We start from the raw sequence: 7351 nt of genomic DNA, 5'->3' as shown, positions 1-7351 counted from the left end.
AAATGTTTAAACATGCAGACATCTCTTCTCACATCTAGCCCCAACCTCTGCCAATTCTGACAAATGGACTGTTGCTCAGATAATGAATACCGTGAGGAACAGAATCACAACTTCCTTAAAAACCTGAGTATCTTTTCCGGATTCCTGTCTTTCTGGAATCCCTCCCAGGCAGATCCCAGCCAGCTAGTCTGTTCCTTCCTCTCTGCCTGCACTGGAAAAACTTTGGTCAGGCCATCGTGTCTGACCTGAACTCTGACCGCAGCTCCCTGACACATTCACTGCTTCTCCTCTTTCTAAGCCTGAAATCCATTAACTCCACACTGTGCCTCGATGGACCTATAGCAACAGAGAGTCATTTCCTTCTAGATTCAACTCCTCTCAGAAAAGAAGACATAATAGAAATTCTTTGGCTTTGTAATCAAAGGTCTTTTATGTTTTTATTTCTTCAGTTTTTAAAATGAAATCATGTTTAAAAACATTACATTTTAACATCATCCATGTTTCCGGCATACATCGTGAGAAGTAAACCTTGGGAATCAAATCCAGCAACATCAAGCTCACTGTCCAAAGTTCAAAACTATGCTTCACGGAACTGTGGTTCCCTTTCTCCATTTTACCCCTTCCCATCTGGTAACCATCTTGCCTGGCTACCCAGATGTTGTCCCCCCCTTTGTTCCAGAGATAACAAATTAATCTTTAAACAGTAACAATCCATAAATTTTATAGACAGTCTCTCTCCATCTTCCCTCTCCCTCGCTCCCCAGGCACTGGAGAACATGCGTGCTCACTCTTTCTCTCTTGTCTGTCTGTCTGTCTCTTTTTCACTCTCTCTCACACACACACATCATTTCCTCTTTAACTTTCCCTTTTCCCTGAAACCCTACTCTTCTGAACCCCAACTCAGTGCTGTGATCACATCTACAAGTATGTTCCAATTCAAATAGCTTCACTTTCCCACAAAAGCAGCCTTTAGGTTAAGTTTAATAACCCAAGGAAAGAAGAACCTCACTTGTGGAATGGAGGTGAGAGGTAGTGATCTATAGACTACTTGCCAGACAGCATTTAGTGTTGGGGTGCGGGACTGAAGTCAGGAAACTACTTTTCCTGTTAGCCCAAATCTGAGGGGTATCTCTCCAGGGGTCTAAATTACTCAACAGTTTCCACTCATCACCATGAGGCACATCTCCTATTAATATATTCCCATGAAATCCCTCATCCAAACTGACCAGGCAGGCATCAAGAGTCCCATTTTAGAAATGAATTCTATGGAATTTTGTCTAATCACAATCCATGGTGGGGCTGAAGCAAAGACCAAGAGACCCTTCTGCTCAAACTAGCTCTTAGGGATGCTGCAAGTTCTCCTGGCCACCACCAAGAGGCTAATTCCAGTGGTGGAATTTCAGACAGGGAAAGAAAGGTGAGAGCTCACCCCCTAGCTGACAACCCCTCACTGGACTTGTTAGATCTACAGCCCGTGATCAGCACCCCACAAACACGTTGTCCTTCTCCAGGTACTTTCTCTCCCACCGATTTTCCTCTCCAGCCTCTACAAGCCAGAATAAGTCCCTTGGCCTCGCTTGCTAATCCTCCTGGAGGCAGGCTCAGCTCCTGAAGGGGAACTTGGGGAGCTCTGGGAGGCCCCAGGCTTTTCCTGCCATAGCCACTATAGTGACCCAGGCAGAGGGTAAGAGGGAGGATGCCTGGAGGGAGGAACTCTCCCCTACTTAGAAAGCCACCTGCCCAAAGCCGCTTTTCTATATCAGACATTTTAGAATAATTAAAACCAAGGTTAGTATTCAAAATGCCTGAATGCTTTTACAACCATTTCCCTCTCTGCCCAGAGGCATAATCACCTTCTTCTCAACCAAGACATTATCCACAAGCTTCCGTAAGGATCCACCTGTATATTATTTTTGGTTCCTCACACTAGACCCTTCCAACTCCCCCTCAGCTGTACACACCGCCTCTCCTCTCCACTCAGCTGTGACTCCTGGCATGATCTTACCCCCACTCCTCATCCTCTGTGGGAAGGAGGTAGGTCAAGAAGAAAAGCAAGGGTCCATGTAGCAGACAGGACTTTTGCAATTTGCAAGAAGCATATTCCAAGTTCCACCTGCTTGGGAGAAGTACTCACCTCATAGCTTTTTATTGTCTGTGTCTGTGCCTCTGTGGTTCTTGAGAAGAACTGAGCAAAGGTAACTGGGTTGATGTTGCCAAGCCACCAGGATCGATTTATTGCCCTGCAAAGTTGACAGCAATTGGATGACACGAGCCATAAAAGGGCCCTTGCTTTGCTGTGACATGGAGAGAGCCCCATTTGTTAATAAAAAGGGAAGCTGCGTTTTATGCTGGTGCTCTTCTACTGCTATTTCCCTGTTCATATCCAATTACATGGCTTGTCATATTGCATTACACTTGCTTGTCTGTCCATGTAATGTAAAGAACACAAGAACTGGGATCCTGTTCATCTTCACTGTGCATCTCCTGTGTGTTGCATTTCGTCCAGTGTCCCTAGATAATTTTAAATCCATGCTATTTGGTGAGTAAGTCAATGAGATGAGTAAGTAAATAAAAGAATGAGGATGGTTCTTGGTTCATGATCACATTGCCCGTTTCTCCAAGTTCTCTTATGAATTCAAATGAACCTTCCCAGCAAGTAAAATAAAATGCAAATAAAGGTCCAAGAGCCTTCCCAATAATAAGAGAAGCACCATTAAATTAGATATTATAGAACTATCAATGGGATGCTGCCCATTCTGGATATTTGTCATGCTTTTTGATTGTTTGGCATCTTTAGGAATTAATGAGGTGACTAATTTAGGGTCTTCTTGCCTTCAGATTCTGCTTCCTAAGAAAAGACACAGAAATGGTCCTTCACAGTCTCCTTCCACACAAGGGAGAGGCGTGTGGTGCAGCTTAGCTGGTGACATGGGCTGTGATCCAGAAGAAAGCAGAAAGATTGTCATGTGCAATCCGAGTGTGGAGAGATCACTCAGAGGCAGCAAAGACAGGGGCCGAGGGGAGTCCCAGCACAGTGTGAGGGCGGGGAAGACAAGCTGTCTGGCATGCGCTAAGGGGAGCAGCAGGGACATCCACCACAGGCTGGTAGAGACAATGTCCCTGGGCGGGCAGCCTACAAGCTGATACTCTCACCCTCCTGGAATTTCAATGAGTCATTAACAGCAGTGACATTTTTCTTTTCTTCTCCCAGTAAAAGTAGGTCCTTTTTAGCTGAAATACAAGTGGCATACCTAGACATTTAGCCTTTGAAAGTGTACAATTCAGTGGGTTTCAGTATATTAGAGAGTTGTGCAACTCTCTAACCCCAGAACACCTCATCCTCCCCCAAGAAGTCACAACCGGCATCATCTGGTCACTTTCCTGTCTGCACTCCCTACCCCTGCCAACACCTAACTTTCTGCTTTTACAGATCTGCCCAGTCTGAACATTTCACAAAAAGGGGAGCACAGAAATGTGGCCATCTGTGTGGCTCCTCCCACTTGGCGTCATGTCCACACTGACCCACACTGTATGGAAATCCCCATCAATGGGTGGATGGCAGCTACTGTGCTAATATATCACAGTTTATTATCTACTCACCAGTGGATCCACACTGGGCTGTTTCCACTTTGGGACTATTATGAGTCACGCTGGTATACGCATGGTCACGTGAACATATATTTTGAGTTCTCCTGGGGTTGTACTTAGGAATCAAATGTAACTCTGCCTTTAACTATTTGAAGAACTGCAGAATTGTTTTTCCCAAAGTAGTGGCAGGATTTTCCCTTCCTACCAGCTATTGAGGAGGTTATGTGTTTCTTTCTTTTTTTTTTTTTTTTTTTTTTTTGGTGTATCTGATATACAAATATCAGCTACATAGATAAGGGCACCCCATATTTTGATAACATCTATGAGCCATTAGAAATACCGTACCCAGAGAGGCTCATGTTTGTTCAAATGTTTACTTATGGCAAGTACACATACACACACACACACACACAGAGTTTCTGCCTTACTGAATTCCTGGAATGTGCCTATCTTTCGTTCCCAATACAAGACAGCCTTTGTTAAAGGGGAAAATGTATGGATCTTATTTCATATTGGAACAATGGCCAACAAAGGAGATTTAGCATTACACAAGATCTTTCTATTCTTTCTGTGATAATTAACTCCCCGCATCCCCAAGCTTGTTCATGATGCCATTCTTATCACAGTGTTAGCAGACAGTCCACGGCTGAAACCTGTTTTGTAAATACAGAAAATACTCAACATCACCATCTCTTCCTGCCCACCCACAGCTTTTGGGCCACATGTCTGTCCTGACCAGTGAAAAAGCAACAGGCATTTTTGAAGGGAAGAGACAAGTATGTGATCCAGGATCTTCCAGTTGCTTGTTAATAAGAAGGGACGGTAGTGAAGTTGGCTATGGGCAAAATGCCTAATGTGCTCCAAGTAAGCAGAGGGCCAGCATCATCAGGTCAGAAATGGACATTATGACCTCCGCTTGCAGAGGTCCAGCCTCCCAGATTAGATGCGAAAGCCTCAGTGATGTTGCCACAGCGACAAGAAGGAAATGTTGGTGATGCCCAACCTTATCTACCCAGGCCAACCCAACTTTGTCTGCCTAAGTCCCTATAAGTAATCCTAGAATGAGGATGCTATTAATAAGGAATGACTCTTCCCCTTTAATTCCAAGGGTTTCTAACTGTTATTTTTATTTTGTCGTGTAGATGAAGAGAGACATACAATGATGTGATCTAGAGGGGAGAGAACATGTCCAAAAGTCCCACTTTTCCCCTTCTAGCTGTTTGGGAGGGATAAGCATAGTGTTGACACTGTGAGGCCCCTCCAGGGTGGCCATGAGTGAATGTGTCTCCATGTGTAGTGGTTCTCAAAGTGTGCTCTAGGGACCACCCTCTGGGAGGTCCTTGAGATCTTTACAGGTTTGTAAGAAAAGAAAAGAAAAAAAAAAACTATTTCATGAAAACACTAAGAAGATATTTTCCTTTCTAGAATTTTCCAGAGCCTACATGTGACATCAAAAAAGACTAAATGCCAATAAATTCAGATACAGATGAGAAATCAAGTTTTTTCCTCTTAAGCCAGGTTTTAGAGATTTGCAAAAATACAACTCTTCTAATTTACTTATACTTTGGAAAATACAGCTATTTTAATTTTAATATGATAATAACAATCGGCATAAGCTCATTACAAGATATCTTGGTACACCTAATCATTTTAAGGTTGTAAAGTAGTCTTAGGATCAAAATGGTTAGGACAACTGACTTTCTAACTTTTTCATATAGTTTATGTAATATGGAATGTCTGTAATATGTCATATATGTAATGTCTACGAGGAGATATATTATTATACATAAACTATAATATGGAATATGGAATTTCTGAAATATGTAATATATGTAATGTCTATGAGGAGATACACACACACACACACACACACACATATATATATATATTCCACTTGAGCAAAAAGTTAAGAACATATGTATTAAGACACATATATATACTTATTTAAAATTCTTTACTCAAAGGAACAAAGCAAAATAATAGTCAAAGCCAAGCAACAAGCCTTGGGTTTTGACAGAAGCACTGCAGTTACCAGAGGGAGAGAGGGGAGCAAAGGCTGGGGGACCCAAAGGCTGCAGGGGGTTACTGGCATCCTGTAGTGTGGATGGTGTGGTGACGAGTGTTTGAAGAAGTGTGAACTATGCTCCTAAAAAAATATGGTGCTGTAAACCAACATTACCTCAACAAAATGATAGTAAACTAAGAGAAAAGATGAGATAAAAATATCTTCAGAGGCCCTCCCTGGTGGCACAGCGGGTTAAAGCACCGCACTGAGAAGCTAAAGCCACTTCCACATGAGTTCGATTCCCGCCTGCCCCAGAGGTGACCACATGGCATGGCAGACCTCTCCTGACCCGCTCACTGCTCCCCTCAGCAGTGGACTTCGTAGATCTGCCTGTTCTGCTCCCCACTCTGTCTCTGGTGAAGCCTCTCACCGCCCCTGAGCCTCTGGCCTGTACCCCAGTTCTGTATGTACAAATAAATAAATCTTTAAAAAATATATCTTCAGAAAGAAATAAAAACAGATACTATTCTTTATTTCAATAGGATTCCAGTATGTGTGTAAGTGAATGATCGGAGCCACGGTGTGGCACAATGAGCTTCGATCCCCTCCCCCATAACTCTTTTCATCCCCCCCCCAGTCTTCACCCCTGGTCCTCACCCCCAAAGACCAACAATGAGCCCCAAGAGTCTGCACAGTCCTATAGTTTGGAAACCACAGCTTTAGTTAGACACTAGCATTTTACAGGAGACAGATGATCGCTAAGAGAGTAAGTGACTTATTCAGCAAGCACTGATGCAAGTTTCCTGACCCTAAAGATGGCTTCTGAGTCTTTCTCCCTATGCCGTGGCCAGTGGGGCTGACGCCTGCAATGGGGTGAGGCAGGGTGCAACCTCACCATTCCAGAAAACGATGAGGAGGAGCACAGAGCAGCTCCTCACAGACCCCCGCCCTTTCTAGACTAGACCAAAGATCTTCATGGCCAGAGGGAAAGGTCTGCCTACAAGTCAAAAGGATAAGTAGACTCAAAAGCACTGAGAGAGCTCAGTGTGGAGACTTGACAACTCTTGTGTGGCTGCGTAGGTTCTCAGTTGTTGAGCTCAAGTCTAGGGGCTTGGTTGATGTGCTTGAATCTAGGGGTCCTTAATCTAGGGTCCCCAGACCTCCAAGGGAACAGTTTAGGAAACCTATGACTGTAGATGGAAAAATATACATTTGCTTACCAATTTCTAAGTGGGAATCAGAATTCTCTTCCATTCTGATTGTAGAGCACAGAGCATAGTTATTATAGACACATGAGTTTTTCAAAAATAGAATCACAGTTATTTCCTATCACATTGTGACACTGCAGTAGCTATCTCAAAATATTGCATATGCTGATCATGATATTGAAATGATGATATTATTAGCCACAAAGCTAAATCCTGTCCTTTAATGTGATCATTTAAATTACCTCCTTTGTTACTAAACTTCTACTTTTCTCAGTGTACTATAATTAGGGCTCCTTTAAGAGAATACACATTTTGTGTGTGTGTGCATTTTAGAGGTTTATTTATCTATGCATACAAGAACTGGGGTACAGGACAGAGGTGCAGGGGGTGAGAGATTTCCCTAGAGACAGAGTAGGGAGCGGAACAGGAAGATCTATTGGAATCCACTGCTGAGGGGAGCGGCGGGGAGACAGGAGAGGTCTGCTGCACCACATGGGTCAGCTCCCTGGCTGGGGATCGATCTCATGCTGCATTGGCTGCTGAGAGCCTT

Source organism: Condylura cristata, unplaced genomic scaffold (genome assembly GCF_000260355.1).
Source record: "Condylura cristata isolate star-nosed mole 26May11 unplaced genomic scaffold, ConCri1.0 scaffold00005, whole genome shotgun sequence".
Classification (NCBI taxonomy): domain Eukaryota; kingdom Metazoa; phylum Chordata; class Mammalia; order Eulipotyphla; family Talpidae; genus Condylura; species Condylura cristata.
Note: the sequence above shows the minus strand (reverse complement) of the source record.